The 20,311-nt window shown below is 42.8% G+C and overlaps 1 non-coding gene across 1 annotated transcript; it reads left to right on the top strand.

Annotated features, from left to right (window-relative positions):
* The first annotated feature begins 265 nt into the window (after positions 1–265).
* On the top strand, positions 266–340 carry Trnas-uga. The gene has a single exon. It is a non-coding gene; the product is annotated as a tRNA-Ser (tRNA).
* Positions 341–20,311: the final 19,971 nt, after the last annotated feature.

The following is a 20,311-nucleotide window of genomic DNA, read 5'->3' as shown; positions in this document are numbered from 1 at the left end:
AGGAGACGAGATACTGGCGGAATTAAAGCTGTGAGGACGGGTCGTGGTTCAAATGGTTCAAATGGCTCTGAGCACTATGGGACTCAACTTCTGAGGTCATTAGTCCCCTAGAACTTAGAAATAGTTAAACCTAACTAACCTAAGGACATCACAAACATCGATGCCCGAGGCAGGATTCGAACCTGCGATCGTAGCGGTCTTGCGGTTCCAGACTGCAGCGCCTTTAACCGCACGTCCACTTCGGCCGGCGACGGGTCGTGAGTCGTGCTTGGGTAGCTCAGTTGGTAGAGCACTTGTCCGTGAAAGGCAAAGGTCCCGAGTTCGAGTCTCGGTCCAGCACACAGTTTTAATCTGCCAGGAAGTTTCTTTGGGACAGTGTTACATAGATAACAGTTCTGGTGAAGATTTTTCATGATGAACTCACTACAATAGTGATCCATGGCATATGATAAGAGTATAGACAATGAAGTGCGTTCGAGGTACTATTAGGTAGACTTAAGAGGTGACATTTAGCTTTCCTGCCGCTACGGCATACTGGAAATGAACAAGAGGAAGTAAAATTTGGTGGAGCTGTTTCGTCATTACAAGTAGCCTAATATATGCTTGCGTACCACTTCTGGGTTGGTGCTGCTCTGCTGCTGTGATGTTACGTGCTGTTTCTGAAGGCACCAATAGTATACTGTTAAGGTGCATTTCAGAAGTAATTGGTGGTGGATGGCTTGTACGGTAGAAGAGAAGGGCTGCAAAAGGAACAATAGGGGCTGTGACCACGGCAAACCCTTAGGTTCAAAATGGTTCAAATGGCTCTGAGCACTATGGACTTAACTGCTGTGGTCATCAGTCCCCTAGAACTTAGAACTACTTAAACCTAACTAACCTAAGGACATCACACACATCCATGCCCGAGGCAGGATTCGAACCTGCGACCGTAGCGGTCACGCGGCTCCAGACTGTAGCGCCCAGAACCGCACGGCCACTCCGGCCGGCTGCAAACCCTTAGGGCCAAAGGCTGACTTCAAAGAGAAGATAGGGTATTGCAGTGTCTGCTTTATTCCGAATTGCGATGCAATGTTCCTCCGGACAATATCGTATTTATCCGCCACACCGGGCAAGCGACTTTCAAGTAAAATGTCTCCCCTTAATGGGAATATACTTAATGGATTTATAACTCCGGGATGTAGACACTTGGTTGCTGACATACAGTAACTTGTCTCTGGCCGTGAGTCGCGCTCCGACAGTCAAATGGTAAGGCGACCGCTCGCGATAAGCGGAAATCCCGGGATCGAGTCCCGGTCTGGCACAACTTTCATTGTCGTCACTCCATTATACTGTTGACGGTTTCCCCCACTATACCATCACTGTTGACTGTCTGCGCCATCGCATTGTTGAAGTTGTGAATCCGATAACGAGGAACCAGCTGCTCCGTGTGTGGCAGGAAATGAGCCGCTGTTTTGATAGTTGTCGTTTAACTCGTGGTGCTCACATTGAGTGCGTAAAAATTGAAACTTTTCTCTTTCTTGTAACGTCGGAATTGTGTTTCTATCTTTTGTACTTTGGAAGCAATAGATGTTTGAAATCTGTACCTTCTATGATGAATAGCCCTGTATATACAGGGTGGTCCATTGATACTGATCGGGCCAAACGAAAAAACTACAAAGATCGGAACTCGTCTAGCTTGAAGGGGGAAACCAGATGGCGCTTTGGTTGGCCCGCTAGATGGCACTACCATAGGTCAAACGGATATCAACTCCATTTTTTTAAAAAAAAATAGGAACCCCCATTTTTTATTGCATATTCGTGTAGTACGTAAAGAAATATGAATGTTTTAGTTGGACCACTTTTTTCGCTTTGTGATAGATGGCGCTGTAATAGTCACAAACGTATAAGTACGTGGTATCACGTAATATTCCGCCAGCGCGGACGGTATTTGCTTCGTGATACATTACCCATGTTAAAATGGACCGTCTACCAATTGCGGAAAAAGGTCGATATCGTTTTGATGTATGGCTATTGTGATCAGAATGCCCAACGGGGCGTGTGCTATGTAAGCTGCTCGGTATCCTGGACGACATCATCCAAGTGTCCGGACAGTTCCCCGGATAGTTACGTTATTTAAGGAAACAGGAAGTGTTCAGCCACATGTGAAACGTCAGCCACGACCTGCACCAAATGATGATGCCCAAGTAGGTGTTTTAGCTGCTGTCGCGGCTAATCCGCACATCAGTAGCAGACAAACTGCGCGAGAATCGGGAATCTCAAAAACGTCGGTGTTGAGAATGCTACATCAACATCGATTGCACCCGTACCACATTTCTATGCACCAGGAATTGCATGGCGACGACTTTGAACGTCGTGTACAGTTCTGCCATTGGGCACAAGAGAGATTACGGTTTAGCGACGAAGCGTCATTCACCAACAGCGGTAACGTAAACCGGCATATAATGCACTATTGGGCAATGGAAAACCCACGATGGCTGCGACAAGTGGAACATCAGCGACCTTGGCGGGTTAATGTAGGGTGCGGCATTATGGGAGGAATGATAACTGGTCTCCATTTTATCGATGGCAATCTAAATGGTGCAATGTATGCTGATTTCCTACGCAATGTTCTACCGATGTTACTACAAGATGTTTCAAAAATGGCTCTGAGCACTATGGGACTCAACTTCTCAGGTCATTAGTCCCATAGAACTTAGAACTAGTTAAACCTAACTAACCTAAGGAAATCACACACATCCATGCCCGAGGCAGGATTCGAACCTGCGACCGTAGCGGTCGCTCGGTTCCAGACTGTAGCGCCTAGAACCGCACGGCCACTCCGGCCGGCTACAAGATGTTTCACTGCATGACTGAATGGCGATGCACTTTCAACATGATGGATGTCCGGCACATAGCTCGCGGGCGGTTGAAGCGGTATTGAATAGCATATTTCATGACAGGTGGATTGGTCATCGAAGCACCATACCATGGCCCGCACGTCCCCGGATTTCTTTCTGTGGGGAAAGTTGAAGTATATTTGCTGTCGTGATCCACAGACAACGCCTGACAACATGTGTCAGCGCATTGTCAATGCATGTGCGAATATTACGGAAGGCGAACTACTCGCTGTTGAGAGGAATGTCGCTACACGTATTGCCAAATGCATTGAGGTTGATGGATATCATTTTGAGCATTTATTGCATTAATGTGGTATTTACTGGTAATCACGCTGTCACAGCATGCGTTCTCAGAAATGATAAGTTCACAAAGGTACATGTATCACATTGGAACAACCGAAATAAAATGTTATAACGTACCTACGTTATGTATTTTAATTTAAAAAACCTACCTGTTACCAACTGTTCGCCTAAAATTGTGAGCCATATGTTTGTGACTATTACAGCGCCACCTATCACAAAGCGAAAAAAGTGATCCAATTAAAACATTCATATTTCTTTACGTACTACAGGAATATGTAATAAAAAATTGGGATTCCTATTTTAAAAAACGCACTTGATATCCGTTTGACCTATGGCAGCGTCATCTAGTGGGCCAACCATAGTGCCATCTAGTTTCCCCCTTCAAGCTAGACAAGTTTAGTTCTTTATAGTTTTTTTCGTTTGACGCTTATTTCGTGAGATATTTTGCCCGGTCACGATCAATGGACAACCCTGTATACTGGGGGAGTCACAGAATATGTATCACCCCTTTTATTTCGTGAACGGTCACACATAACAAAACGCGGTTTTCGGTAAATGTTAGAGCGTCGAGGGGCACATATGGTTTTGTCTGATTAACGATTTTAGTGCTGGTATCAAGGGATATTAAGATATTGAAGTAAGTACTTACTTTTAGTGGAACCGTATACGTTTCATATCTATATTCAATAGCTCTCGAGAAGACAATTACAGTGATACAAGCGTTTGTTCATGTTGACATTGAAACCTATTGTAAAAGATTCGAGAAATGTCCTAGCATGTGGTAGCACGGTGGCCGGAAACGGCATTTGCACTGCAAACACTGTCAAGCAGGTGTCTCGGACCAGGCTGCGTAGTAGTATACCGTAAGGTAGCCTGAACTAGGAGAATAAAGCTTTATTTCCCCTTGAACCAACTTACGACATAGATGCCGTTTCACCTACGAATGCTGTATATGGAAATACGACATACGCTAAAATCTGGCGTACCAGAAAGGGCTTAGGAAAACTGTTACACATTTGTAAATCCTCCCAGGTTTAGGTGAGCTGAAACAGAGAAATCAACTGCTCATTCTACAAAAATGGAGAGGTCTTATACACTGCAAAAAGAAACTACTGTATTAAATATCTAAATGTTAGAAGGTAGATTTTACCTATCTTTTTCTGTAAGTGGCTGTGGCTGTGTGCTTCTTAGAGGTAAAATAGATGCTGACGGACAACTGTCTCTTCCTACACTGCTCTAAATTATATCACATGACATACAATCGTTGAAATAAAGATTTCATTAAAAATAATGTGGTGACCACCGACAACGCAAAATAAGTATTCTTATTAACGAAACATCGTTTCATGCAGAACGTAAACGAGTAATGAAGTGTTACCAGCTACCTTCAATACACACTGTCGACTTATCTGACATTGCAATGCAATGAATGAAACAAACAATTTATTAACAATGACTTGGTAACCACCTCAACTTACATAGCATAAATTTTGTCTTCAAAAAATGTAGCGTTATCCTTTACTTAAACATGTGTTCGAACTGTTGACCATGGACTGAAAGGAACATTTGCATCGCCCTTCGAAAGAACGATGAGCAGAGGTAATTACAGTGGATGGTATGGTAGTGCATGCATCTGTGAATGGAGATCAAGAGGTGTCAAATCGGGGGACCTCGCAGGTGATTTCACAATAGAATTTCGTCCTATCCAACATCCAGGAAAGTTCTCATTCAGCATTTGTACTGCAATACGGGGACGAGTGAGCTGGACAACCGTCGTTTTGCAGCCACATACACTGTCGAATATCCAGTGGCACCTCTTCTAGAAGAACCGGCAGAATGTTCGTCAGAAAGAGTGCGTACGAATGTCCACTTAGATCACCTGGGATGACGTAACGTGCCACAATATAAATTCCTGTGATTCCGCACCATACGTTTACGCTCCACGGTCATTGATGCTGAACCTGACGAAGCCATTGTGGATTTTCAGCTGTCTAGTAGTGCACGTTCCGCACATTTGCATTAACGTGGTTAGTAACCGTTGCTTCATCGGTAACGAACACACATTGGAAAATCTTGGGGTCGTCTCTCCGTTGCTAAAGGGCAAACCGAAAAAATCCTGTACGACATTCGATATCAAGGTCTTCGAGTGCCTGATAGAGTGACAGATGGTGGGGATGGAAATTCTGTCGATGCAGGATTCAAATGACACTCATCTGGCTGATTCCAAATTCCTTGGCGACGTGTTCAGCACCATTTTGCTGATTCATTAGCATCGTAGACAGAACAGCTTCTTCGTCTTCTCTGTCAGTTGCAGACTTCTTCCTTGTCTTCTTTTTGACGTTCAAGCAGCCTGTCCGTACTAGCGTCTTAATAATTCGTGCAACTGCTAGCGCTTCGGACATTAGTGATTCGGACAGATAGCCTTATACCGCTGTATTGTTTTTACGACACTTCTTTTACATTCACCGAATAAAAGTAGTACATCCAACTTCTCCCCGTTGGTGTACATGTCTGCACGTAACGGATGTTGAAGCAGAAATGTTCGGCCTGCTGTGCAAACAAGTAATCAGGCAGTTGTGCTGTCATTCTGACACAGCATAGCACGAGAGCTCTGGTTAGCGGTGGCTGCATCCCTAATGCTGTTTCCGGCCACCGTGCTCTCACATTCTAGGACATTTCTCGAACTTTTTTACTACAGGTTTCAAAGTCAAAATTAAAAAACGCTATATCACTATAGCTGTCTTCTCCAGAGCTATCGAATGCAGTTGTAAAAAGTATACAGTTCCTTTTTAAAAAACGTACTTGCCTCAGTATCTCCGTTGATACCAGAGCTAAAAACATTAACCAAATAAAAAAATATGTGTCCCTCGTCGCTCTAACATTTGCCGAAAATTGCGTTTCAATATGTGCAGCTGTTCACGGGATAAAAGGGTCTTATGTGATTCACCCTATACATGCACATAATCGTTTACCTAAATCAGGTAATGATGATGTATGACCTACATTACATACATAGGCACAACACTCATCAAAATTCTTTGGAAAGTGCGCCTCTGAAGTATGTTACCAAGTGAGTTCCGTAAGTGCATACCAAATATTTCCTAAAATCCACACAGTTAGTCACGCCACCCTTGACACTCATTCACAGCGCTCTGAATGACTGGGTTAGCACACGATAGGTTTGTAAATACTGATTCCTGAATGTGAGTGCATTCCTCTACATTCCAGTTGCTACCGTTCCGAGTGCAACTCCTCTCACCACAGAGGAAACTGCCTGAGAGCAGGTGGGTCCCTGGCAATCCACTCGTAACTGATGCTCTCCCTTCCTCGTTATTAATATTATTATTAATAAATGATGAACAAATACTTTCAGCATTCTTTCGCTTTTTTGGAGGCAGTGGTTGGCCCCTGCTTATAAGGTTTCATAGTGGTCTGCTCACTACAGTGTACAGACCTTCCTTGAATGATTAGCATTGGGTGAGACTAACATGATGGCTGGAGGTTGGGGGGGAAGGGATGGAGGAGGGGAGGAGAGAGGGAATAGTGTGCGTGACCTTAAGATGTGCTGCCAGTGACCTTGAATATGACATGCACTGTTGTGTCAACTATAATATAGCACGAATGACCTCTAAGTCGGGGTGAGTATTGGTTCGTATGCACACTATTACTGGGCCATAGTTTTGTCGACGAGTGTGACATGGGCTTTCTTACAAGTAACTGGCTATAGACAATTATCTTTTTAGTGTTTTGGAAGGGTCAGTAGATTGTTGTACTACACTGCTAGCAATTAAAATTAGAATACCCAGAAGGTGACATGTAACAAACCTCAAATTGGCGTTAGTCGTCTACATACAAGGATATACAAATAATTAGCATTTCAGAGCAAGTGGATGAAGTTAACAGCACATAAACTCTGTACACTAAGAATTGTTATGCAGGTAATTTCTTATTCAGAAATGTAGGTTGTTTGGGAGAAAATCGTGTTATGCCTCACGTGAGAATGAAGAAAATCTACCAGTATGTTTCAGAATTCGGTAACAGCAGGATCATGGCCAATCAAGACTGCTTGCATTGGTTGGGATCCCTTCACTTTCATGCAGTCGATGAGTTCAGAAGGCCATATTCAAGGAAAAGCAGGACTCCAATGGCCCTACGTGACTATAACCTGAGAAAACAAACATATAGGTCACTCAGCCATGCACAACGACTCAGACACGGTACAAATATTGAATCAGTAAATGTGATCGCTTGCAGCCAGACATGAATCCGCGTGGACAGTGCAACGACGTCTGGATGAACATGGATTGTCGACATAACGAAGAAAGGAGTGGCATCACATGCTTTTGGATTAATTCCGGTTGTGTGTATAGCAATCGATGTGTACATGTATAGAGGTTCTGAGGAGAAGGAAGTTTCTAGAATGAATTCATCATCATCTTGCCGCCTCCGTTCCTAGCCTATTGTTGGGTACACAACACGATCATCCCTTGTTCACGTAGCAGGTAATTTGCACAGCAGCCGTTACATTTCTGACGTGAAACGACCAATGGCTGTGCCCTATTCTGAGGTTCCCGTGCAGTGGCTGTTTAAGGCCCAGACAACACAAGTGGTCGCTTGGGTTACCGAATTGAGAGTGGGATCAGAAGTGCACATAGTATAACGTGAGTACACAGAACGTACCATAATTAGTAGCAAAAATAACCCGTTTCCAGAATCACTCGAGTTAGATTTATTCTTATAGGTATTACCAACTACCCAAGGAAGAGCAACTAATGTACGGGGATAGGAAGGGAGGGGAGGGGTACCAAATGATGTGTCACCTCAGTGGAAACTCGAAAGGGTGCTCTAAATTACGTATTGCTGGTTGGGAAAAATGTTGTCCATCCATCTCTGTTCCCATAATATTACCTTTCAACATGATAACGCAAGACCACACGTTGCCCTTGTTGTCCTGACCTACCGTTATAGAAAAGGTTTTCCACTGCTGCCCTGATCACCATGTTCGCTAGATCCCTGACCAGCTGTAAACATCTAGTCATGGGTTGCTGAGAGACTGCCACACTACCACTCACCAGCCACTAAAATTGATTAACTCTAGCCTAGAATTGAACCAGCTTGGAGGGGTGCATTCGTATTTGTCATTCAAGCTCACTTCGACTCTAATCCCAGACGCGTTACGGCTATTGTTGCTGGCAGAAGTGACAGTTACAAGTTTAATCATGTTTTGTGCATGCTATATTTTATTTGCTGCCGTTCTGGTGTTGCAATTCTAATGGCTAACAGTGAGTATCACTTACACGAATATGTTGTACATATCTGGAAAATGCAGTTCATTCGTGTATGATCACTTTTCTTAGAAACTAAACAACTATTTCTTAGCAAATAGAATTCATGGCGCCATGTTGAATAGGGAAACGGCTTCAGGAACATCGTAAGAGTCTCAAGAAACTAAAAGGGGGCCGTTTGATTGCGTTATGTGTCTATATTTGAGCGAATATGCAATGTCGTTATCTCTGTGGCTACTGCAGAGACTAGCAGCTATCATTCAACAAATTAAATGTAATGAAATACAAGGAAATAAGAGAACAGACCCGACAGTCTCTCAGTGCACCATCGCCGGCCAATCACTGGTATCGGTCACCACGACGAGACAGTTTTGGGTATCTACCTGCAGCGATTCAAAGAGGAACAACACATTAAACCTAATCGCAGCTGTCTGGCCAATGTACGTTAAAAGAATCTTAAAGGATAGCGAATGAGATTGCTTACACAAACATAATCTGACCGATTCTTGGGTACTGTCAATCAGACTGGTGGCCAAATTTCATTGGCTTGGTGGAAGAGTAACAGGAAATTAGTACAAGAGAGCGAATGGATTCTCTTCATGAATGCGAGGACAGATGGAAATGCTCCAAGAACGCTAAATACACTATGTTGTATATAAAACGTTACTGGTACACTAAAAGTGGAGAGAGTGTGAATTTGAAGATGAGTTAAGTTATGTATAGATATTACATAACGACAATGTCAGTAAAAGTATTGAAGATCAGGTATACATAGAGATGCACCGATGCCTGATTTTCCGGGGCACCAAATACGAATCAAACATGAAATCGATAATATGACACTCGCACACCAGTACGTACGCTCCGTATCAAGTATTGCAGAGTATAGAAGTAGACGTCCCAAGAATGTTCCAGCATCTGAATAATACGAGATTAATATTTTCTTGAAAACATCTTATCTGTAAGGACAACATCCGAGCCGTAACAGAGAAATCTGTGTCTTGTGAGAATACCATGCTCATAATACAACTGATTTAATGTTTTATTTCTTTACTACTGCATGCCTGTTATGGTTGTGTAAGCATAATGTTACAGAACAAAATAACATGAGCGAAATATGTAACCACTTATAAGAATAGCTTCTATTTTCAGAACCCAGCAATAATGGCGCAAATCGACAAACAGTCAGTGAGTGAGTGAGAAAGTGCGGTTGCTGTCTAGCTAACAGACAGTTAGGGTCGCTCTCGCATTTATGTACGACATTTAAGTTCATACAGTGTCTCAGTTAATTCTACTATCGCTCACAGTATTGACTTCTACGCTGTTAGGTCAAAAAGGTTTTTTTTGTTGAAGATGGGAGCCTATAAAATCGACTCTCAAAACTACAGCTGTTTTCACCACTACAGTAGCAACCCCTTAAATCCTACTTCAAATTTTTAATCTTCGGTTAATGTTAGTTATAACAGATATAAGGTTTTATGAGGACAGTGACACTGTCTTTGGTATTAAGACACAAGAAAAATTACTATAAAAAAAGCTGAAATTTTACATGGCAAGTGGAGCTCCAGAACATCGTTTCAGCGCAATCATTGGATGCAGCCGATGACCTCCACAGCAGAACACGGTGCGTGTCAACAGGCTGGTTGCACAGGTGCGATTTACTATCACAAGGTTGCAGCGTCATATCCTCGCGCGTCTTAGCAGTGCATGTGAAACAATGGCACCACACACACCAAGGCAGTGAAGCTGCGAAGTCGCTATGAAGACACAGCAAGGGAATTGTGATCGCCACCTTCTGCTTCTTTGCAAACTCGACGATCGCCGCGAAACAGCTGTCGTTGTGGGAGAATTGGACATGTTCGCAGCTGCTGTGAGAGGTGGCAGGAGCCCCCGCTGATATTTATATCTTACTCTGAGTAATTCGATTTTCCTCTCTAATTGCATGCGGTGAAAAGTTGCTATTCCTTCACACGCGGACTTCCCACGCAGCGTCTCTCGTCACCCAGGCGGTACAGTGCAGGCGAGTACTGCTGAGTTTGAAAGGGTTATTCAAAAGACATAGAATGTAGATCGTTGGCAAATGGTAGTTAATTCTTGAGCATGTCTACTGTCGATCTACATAAGTAATGGTAATATTAGTGCGGGCGCGCACATTTAGTTGTTCATCCAATACATAGCATCAGTTGTCACACACCATATACAGTAGTGAGATCGGTCTCTACACAAATATCAAGATAAATTATTTCCATGTCTAGATTAGATACACCAAGATTTTGTTATAATGATAGCCATAGATTAATAACTATAAAAGTAAAATAAGAGTGTCTGAAATGACAGACCGTCAATGTGTCGTTATGTAAATTTATTAAAACATAGAAGGTCATCGGAATAAGTTAGGCATAAGATTTTTGTCAGAACTGTGCAGATGACGGGTATCGTGGCAATGCAGAGGCCAGCCGGAGCAAAAACAAGAGGTCATCGGCTACCTGCAAGAAGGGGAGCGTCAGCGCGCCCCCTAACGAGAAGGGCGCAGGAGCGTCCGGTCCTACAAGCTGTCAGTCACCTGGCCGTATACCTGAGGGATTAGGTGGGAGACAATCCTCGCCGGGCCACAAGCGAAAGTGAGGCTGGCTGTTGACACTGACACGCGACCAGCACGCAACAACCAGCTAGCTCTCCGGACGCGACAGCCGTTTTGAGGGATTCCCTGCGGCAGACCAAGTTGTCGTGAGTACACGAAGAAGATCACGTACAGTGTCAGAACCTGCGCCTCATGTGCCTCATGACAGAAAGGGACGCTAAATACTCACCTGTTTGAGTTTTTACAACTCACTAGCATTGGCCGATCTGCATACACAAAGCAGTATCGTGCCACAAATTCTAACAAATGAATTGTCTCATTTAACTTCTCCTCGCACTTAGATAGCAGTTGTAGCAATCGTCGCTCCTAGTTAGATCCTGTCTGGATGACCTCACACACTTGTGGAGCCACTCCACGTGCCATCATCCCTCGTCGAGCTGCAATATTGGGAAACGTAAGGTACTGTCCAAGGAGAGAAGAGATCTGGACTAGTGATGTATCCCAACTAGTAGACCTCAGAGACAATTAATCGGCGTGAGGAGAGCCTATCACTATGTCTTCCTACCGTACTGCCATGATCATATGCGTGGGTCGTGCTGCAATCTCAACAGCGTACTGCAGATGCTCCAGCACACCCTATAGCTGTTGCAACAGCGTAGCAACAATACCCGACATTTAGCACTGTGTGATGTCAGAACTGTGGCCCCATCACAAAAGCCCCCTCCGATGCTCTAGACATGGAACCACATGCATCAATGCATATGACTCAACATACCAAACCCCTCAGAGAAACTAACGAATTTGTGAAGTGCTTCGAATATTTCTAACAATATGATTTAGTGCCTCAATCTCAGCACAGTCGTGAACATTGTGCAATGTGCAAGCACAACTTGACTCCCCATGAACCTTGTTTTTTTCTTAAATTTCTTTCTCTAGTGTTTTTTTGTAATGTATGTTATACTTTGTATGTGTTTGTGTTTTGCACTGTAATTCTTATGTAAGTGATAGAGTAGGACGCACAAATTACAAATTACTGTATTTTTCTCTACACCACGTTTTTTTTGTATTCTGAATTTTTTGTTGTGTGTATGCAAACAGTGTGCCTGAAGTCCTCATAAACTGAAGCAGATACCACCACTGTCATTGTGAATGGACCATCAGTTCAGGGAACATTTTGTAAAGGTTATTCTTCCTTCAGGGAGACAGAATGAATCGGAGGTTGTAATTAGATTCTGAAAGCGCACAAAGAGATTGTTAACTTAAATAGTATCATGTGTGATTGAGTTCAGGTTAGTTTAATGATTGAAATTGTTGTAACATCTTGGGCACTTAATTGTGAAGCACTCCAACTCTGATTGTAAAGAATAAATGGCTCCATATTTGGCTCACATGTCCGGGCCATATTTAGAGCATGAATGTCTGTGTGAATCGGCGTTTGGAAGGGGCTCCCTGGGTATGGATGTGTGATGTGAGTGTTAGATTTCCATATTAAGAAGGTGAAGTTGGCTACATTATAAATAATCCTCCCTCTATGAGCTGCATTTTTCTGTTGCAGTGATATTTTTTATAGAGTGCGGCATGTGGAGTCAGTTTGCAAGATTGTTCTTGGGCGATTGACTCACTGCCTTGCTCCTAAGTGAGCCAACTGCTCACCAATTACAATCTGCAATGGCGTAGGGACTATGAGAGGTGGCAGGAGCCCCCTTTCATATTTCAATCAAACTCTGAGTAATTCGATTTCCCTCTCTGATTGCATGCGGTGAAAAGTTGCACTTCCCACGCAGCGTCTCTCGTCACCTGGGTGGTTCTGTGACAGGCGAGTTCTGCTGAGCTTGAAGGGGTTAAGCCGATGGGTGTGAGAGAGTCGACTGAATGCTTTCCAGACGCTGACATTGTCATAAGAGCGGCGGTGACACGCCCACAGGGGCCTGAAGGAGCGGCTGGGCTAGAGATTCCGTGACTTCACAGAAACTTAGTGAAAACACTTTCTGGCGGGCTACCAGCGAGGCGTGGGAATGACTTGTGTTCCCAGGCAGTCTTGGCGGGCAAATTCCCTCCTTTTCTGCAAAATCGTAACTGTGATTGGCTTGCTCAGGGCATAACTCCGTGACGTAGCAAAACTGGCGCAGCAGTTGGCGCCAAGGATCTCCATTGGTGGAACGGTAGTGCTTCGGCAATAGAGTGGAATTTTCCGCCGGTTTTCGAGTTGCTGATTGGAACGTTTAACCACGGCCACTGTCGTGGGGTCGTGAATGTTCTGTGTGTTGGCTTGTTCAGGTGCTCTTGAGAGAGTCGGCTCTCGCCTTTCGGTCGGCTCTCACTGCACTGGACAGCCTGCCTTCCGTCGGCTGTCTAATATACTTTTATTTAATTGTAACTGTTTGACGAAGTTGCTGAAGTTTCGACTTCAACGTAACCTTCCGAGTACAGTTGAGAATTGAGCGTTTTGCATACAAGCAGCCTATGTTGTCTGTCTTGAGCAGTTTTGGCTAAAGTTGACTGTATCGGAGTTACTGTGTGACTTCGCTTGTTAATATTAATCACTGTACCATCAGTGATTGTGTGGCGGGCCTTCTTCGTCTCCCTCAGAGGGGATTTGTATTGATAGGAAGCCTTTAGTCTGGTACAACCAGACCAGGATTATTTGTTTCGGGCTATACTCGCGACATTAACATCACCACGACGGGACGTCGAAGCAACCAGCCATCGCTTCCGGTATGCCAGATCGTGTCCTTGCAGTTAAGAAGACAGCTTGGTAATGTATGTCCGCAGCATTAGGAGATTAGGGAATTTGCTCTATGATAATCAGAGCTCAGCAGAGCGCACCTGTTCCCGTCTTTTCTTACATAGTTCTTTCTTGGATGTTCATTGTCTGAGTTCTCACTGCTGTAGCAGCAATTAATGTTGGGTTAGCTGGGCGTTTCTCTTGAGATTTGAGTTGCAAGGAATTGGCTCCACATACCACTTCGTTATAAATGTCACAATCTAGTTTATGGACAACTTCGCCTTCACAGCATTTATTTGAGTATCCAATTTGATGTATTGTAAATGTTTCATGTGTTTTGTTTATGATTTTGAGTTTAGTCATAATAAATCAAATTGTTATTTTTGGACAGAACTTTCATTCTATTAATCGGTAGAGCAACCCTTTCATTTCTCACTACGTTAATGAAACTGTCCTTTATTTAATTAATTTCAATCAAATTAAATTATTGCAGGTGCCAAACTCTTTTCTACTCCACTTGCAGGGTCGATTACAGTCAGTTCGCGTTTCTTCTTAATCCATGTGCAAGTCGGAGTTAGAATAGGGGGGGGGGGGCTTAGAGCATCATTTACATATGAATATTCGAGAAGAATTTAGTGTTAAATATACTGCTAGCCCCGGCACCTCGCAGCTGTACACTTGCCATGGATGCAGGCGGTTTGAATGCGATATTTATGGTATTCATGGATGAAAGTAGAATAGCACTGTGGGTATGGTCAGCAATAACAATCTTATCTCATCCACTGACATATTACACCTTCAGTTTCAGGTTACACACTTGTGGTCTTTGGAGCCCCCACACCCTCTGGGAACTGATCAAGGTCACACAGTGTAATCACTCAAGCCATTATGTCACGTGATATAAAAACAGCTGTAAACCTTCTCAGCCAATGGGATCACAATAAAATGGCGTGAAAACCAGTGGACCAATAGGAACCGAGTTCTCCTTTCCTGTCCCTTTGTGATAGTATGATTCCAGCTCCCTCAGCCTCACCATCATTCAAAGTCTGAAGTTTAACTTCATTGTGGGAGGATGATGAAGCGCCAGCAGCATCAGCAGGGGCCAGCTAGCGCCTCCAGGCATAAGAAAAATTATACTGACAGTAAGTGTATTAACACAATTATTATTATTATTCTTAATAAATATATATTCGAATAAAATTTTCCCCTGGATCTATGTTGGCGGAACTGTTGGATGAGGACACGAACGTAGTACTGGTCGCATTGCCGCAGCAGCCGTATCAGTCCACAGGTGAATTTCCTGATTTCAGCCATACTGTGCTGCCGCCTTCATTTTACCATACTGTGCTGCAGCGGAGGCAGACCTCTCCGCCACAGCTCATAGGACCACTGACAATTCAAGGGTACTATTGTTCACAAGCACATATAACGTTACTGTGTGTGGATCTAAACGAGTAAATGTGGGTCTGGATCCTAATGGTAACTTTGCTGTAAGGATTGAAATTGAAAACGCACAATACGTTGTTTCTTAAATTCGATATTCGTGGTATGAGTGTGAAAATATGAGCAGCATGATGGGATGTATAAAGAATAAGATGGTTGACGAGTATGATCTATCCCATACTCTAACTGGCATTAAAATGTTAGGCTGTTAAGTAATTATAGCTGATATGTATGGCGAGGCCATTATGTACTTAAAATATTTTAATGTTGAGAAAATGCTGGGCGACAATTATTGAACTCTATAAAAAACGTAAATTAGTTACAAACTATGGCGTACACACACTTTATTCAACATTTAACCGTCATTACCGATATTCGGATTTACGTCATGACATGTTTGATAGGCCTGCTATCATTGGCGATGAAATCAACTTCCAAAACCTTCACGTACCGTTCGGTAGTCAGTGTGCCATCAAGGAATATCGAACCGATTATTCCGTGACTGGACATTGCACACCACACAGCCACCCATTGAGGGTGAAGAGACTTCTCGGTCGTGAAATGCGGATTCTCAGTTCCCCAGATGAGCCAATTTTGCTTATTGACGAATCCATCCAAAGGAAAGTGGACTTCGTCGCTACGTCTTACCATATTCACATCAAAGTCCTGTTCGTCAGTTTTGTAGACAACAGTGTTGGCGAAACACACCTGATGTTCCATGGCCCTGGGGATTAATGGCTGATGGGTTTGAATCTTGTATGGGATGAGATGCAGGTCTTCAATAACAGTTTGTCGCAGTCGGCTGACTCTCACCTGTTGTGCAGCTCGTCTGATCGATTTCCTGGACCTGGTTTGAAACACAGCGAGTGTCTTCTCGATGTTTTCAGGCGCATTCCCCTTTTCTGGATGACCGACATTGAAAACACTGTCATCACGACCACTGCCGGTTCTCTCAAACTCGCGAACCAAGTTCTTGATTCTTGGACAGGTTGTCTTCAGCTTGAATTCGGCCCTTAACTTCCTTTGAGCTGCAACTGGACTGTTATTGCTGGCATAGTAGGCCTTCACAACCGCTATACGCTCAGGCACGCTGTACCATCACATTTTCACTTGCAAATGGCCGGCAACACAAGACGCGTGCGCATGCGCATACGAATTCCCATCATGCCCCGTAGCGAACAGTGAAACAGTGAAGTTTGAACGTCCTAACGCAAACTGTTCAAAAGTTATGAAGATTTTATTTCATATCGTTCAATAATTGTAACCCTGTGTATGATATGTTCAGTGTAATAACAATTTCTATAGGAAGACTGTGTCGTTGGCAGCCGTATGTAAGAGCTGCCTACTATGATTTTGTAGACTGCCGAAGTGTATATCTGTAGACCTTATGCTTCCACTATGTTAATGTACCTAGAAAAGTGAATAAATAACGATGTGCAAGTAATGAGTTGTTGTTGTGTCAACCCACCACATCCTATCCGACAACCTACAAAATAATATACAGCTTCCTCATACCCGGAGTCAAAGTGCCGCCTCCAGGCCGCTGCCGCTGCCCCCATTGCCCCCCACCCCACCACCACGGTGGAGTTACCACCGCCTCCCTGGAGGTGTAAGTGTCACCACCCGGGGCGATTTCAGTGAGTCTATGGGCACTGAATGAGTATCAGATACGAAGCGCACACTGAGACAGCTGTTGGCCGGTGTTTATCGGTTCTCTGATACACAGCCCACTCCGCTTGAGTCTCATATAATGCACCGTAACGGTCAGAGCCATCAAGTGAGGGACAACAGGCTGCAGCCCGTTAAACGTCTACAAAACATACACGATGAGTAGGAAGAAATCATTTACTGTTTTCCATCTTACAACCAACACGGTTCAGTTTGATAGGAGTTGGCCCCTCGATCTGGCACGTGGCGTTCATGTCACAATGTATACTGGAGGGCTGGTGCAGAGAAAAATTTCATCATCTTCTAACTATTGAGGCATTAACTTAAATCTGTGTGAAATGTCACATAGTAATGGTGCAAGGTGCGTAGGTAACGGGTAAGAGTCCAATGCATTTAAACTGGCACATCTTTCACGAAGTTCCCTGCAAATGTCCATTAGCACAGTATAATTATTTTTTGGTTTCAGCCACTCGAACATGGAACAGGCGGTCGTAGATCGGTCGTCATCCTCTTTAACCTGTAATCCTCTAGCTGAATTATCGTAGCATGTTCAGGAATATCGAGAACGTCTAGGCTTAGTCGTCATCTTTTTGAATATAGGAAAGTGGTGCAGTCACCAATTAGAGATATACTTGTCGATACATCTGCTGACCTAACTTGTAGTATATACTCACTCAACTCACTTAAGTTAACGACGAACATAGTCGCTCCACAAATGATCATCATCTTGTCCATTCTGGCAATGAAATAGTCGTGACAGGCCAGAAAATTCGACGCATACATATTTTTTTAAAGTTACACACACTGTTGCAAAAAATATATACTCTAGAGAGCGATCGACAAATAGCTCACCCAGTCATAAGAGAACCGGCAAACGGTTAAGATACTGAAGTGCGTAGTAGTGCCTACGAGACATTGTGAAGTAAGCTTTCGGTGTCTGCTAGTCAAACTCTGCGCCCACTGGGTGAAACCGTCACTCAGTTGTATGATTGATGTTGTGGTTGAACAGAAGTGGAAAAATATGAGCCAAGTGTGCCAGATATACGCATGGAACTGCGCTCGTATTTGTCTGTCCGTATACCCTCAGTGGCGGACACTCACCTGAAGATGGCTGGACGGTTGCCAGCCAAAATATTGTGGTAAAGAAGTCAACATTATCCGGCTGCAGTCCCGAAACCTCATAGAATATTCGGTACGCCTGGAGAACTTCATGAATCACAACTCGCACTATGATTGTATGGTTATTCATAAAACGAAGAGATTGAATGAGTGGTAATAGAGATGAAACTTCGGTGACATCCTGTATAAAAGGCAATGTACTGTAGTGTTTCCTTTCCTCGTGGTTCTGCCGTGAAAATACAAAATAGAAAATCTGATTGGGTTTTGAATTTTGATGGTATAAGTTACGGATAAGGCGGACTTCATATTACTGATTGAGATAGTGCTGTAATTTGACCGTGCATGGTAGATCGGGTCGGCAACACTACAAAAAGCCACTGTAAGGAAATAGCATGAGAAATAAGTTGAAATTTTCCTTATCATTCTGTTAGAAACGTAGTATTTATTATAATATAGTCTTCGTGGCTGCGTCTGGAATACTTCTTAATTTTGTTGTAAAATGACCTGTTTTCATTGTTCACTAGTCCTCTTGTTCTCCGTCTGATGAAAATTTCTTGATGCTGTCACTGTCAGGATTAATTTATAAATTTGGCGATAACCATTGCGAATCACTACTGAAATAACTTCGTTTCTTAACATAGTTTTAATTTCCATTTAAAATCATTGTTTAACACAGCGCCGAAAAATACACGTCTTGAACGTATGAAGACAAGAGAGTAATCAACTAGTTGTTAAAGACAAACACCTACGCAAAAGTAAAAAAAAAAGACCAAAATTATTTATAAAAAATCTGTCGCTGGCGCAGCGCTCTTCTGCATGCGCGATCGTAAATCATATCTTTGCACTGGCGGAGGCGCGGTAGTCAAAGTACCGTTACAATGCCTCCTCTACTGACACGCTCCGCAAGCGAGCATGGCAGTATAGAAAATGAGAAAATAAGAATTTTACATATTAAAAAAAACATTTCTGAGCACAATGCTCTTTGCATATCAGTCTTTGTATACAGTCTTTTTGGTGTGTATCTTCTTTAGGAGTCGTAACATTAATGTCTTTGAGCTGCGGCGTATTATCGTTGGTTAGCACAGAGTTTGAATTCAGTTCACAGGATTCGTGTTTACAATGGAATTAATTCGAACAATAAATGTTTCTGTTATATTGCACCAATGTCTTTAAACGTAGTATCGGCTTCTGAGTGTGTGTGTACTGCCTGGATCTCTTGCGTGTGACTTGAAGAAAATCCAAAGTTTGTTCACTGTGTCAACACGAAATTGTGATCTCCAGCAGTCGAATTTTGGTGGCGTCCACCGGGGTATAAATAGTCAATGAGGGCACAGGAAACACCTCACTGCCTACGAAAGGTAATGAGCTTGTCCTTTACACCAACCTGAAGACCTGCCGGCTTCCACTACGCCATACACTTCTAGGCATATTGGCACTACGTAAATATTTCTTGACCAGTGTTCCATCACGCTGGTTTCTTCTTTGCATTTTCAGTTCTATTTATATGAATCATGTGCTACATGCACAAGTCCTTTGCAGTTCATTAACATCTCCTTAAAATAGGGGCCTACCTTTCGTGATATAATAAGTACATGAACATACAAATATTTACAATAAATGAGATATTTACATTGTTGTCATTTAGTACATATACAGAATTAAATGAAAAATATAGTAAATTTTTACGTTACATTCAATATCATTGAGCTGACATGTGAATTACATTGCATTCAGATTGAAATATACATTATATTTATATTATCTGTTATCTCAGTCTTTTTCCTTTCTTTTCTTTGTTCATTTTTTTTTTTTTTTTTTTAAGGGAGGGATGAGAGTGTGAGCCGCAACAGAGGACTGACGTTTTGTTTTCTCCTTTCTATTTAATGATGCATTAGTTCAGTACAGTAGATGAGCTTTAATTATACCATTAGATGACTGCTAAATATGTTCTCTTAAATAATTCTTCCAATCTGAAGTGTCAAGCCTACATAACTCCAAAAATTTCATTACAAATTCCCATTAGATTAGTATTAAAGTGTTATAGATTTAAATCTTCTGATACATTTTCAACAGTGGCTGCTGTAAATGATTCTTTCCACATAAATCTATACTTTCACCTTTAGTTATAAGAATATGTAAGACATCACATAAGTTATTATCTCAGGCATACCAATCTTTCCATAAATAATACTGCTTCCACTACCTTCATTCTGTATTCCATGAGTACATGTGATATAGCGCTCAAATCTAGTTTCTTTCCTCCCAACATATTCTCAATTACTCATAACATTCTCACCTATCCATTATTCAT

Source organism: Schistocerca americana, chromosome X (assembly GCF_021461395.2).
Source record: "Schistocerca americana isolate TAMUIC-IGC-003095 chromosome X, iqSchAmer2.1, whole genome shotgun sequence".
Lineage (NCBI taxonomy): Eukaryota > Metazoa > Arthropoda > Insecta > Orthoptera > Acrididae > Schistocerca > Schistocerca americana.
The sequence above is the reverse complement of the archived record's forward strand: the minus strand, read 5'-3'. Positions and strand labels throughout refer to the sequence as shown.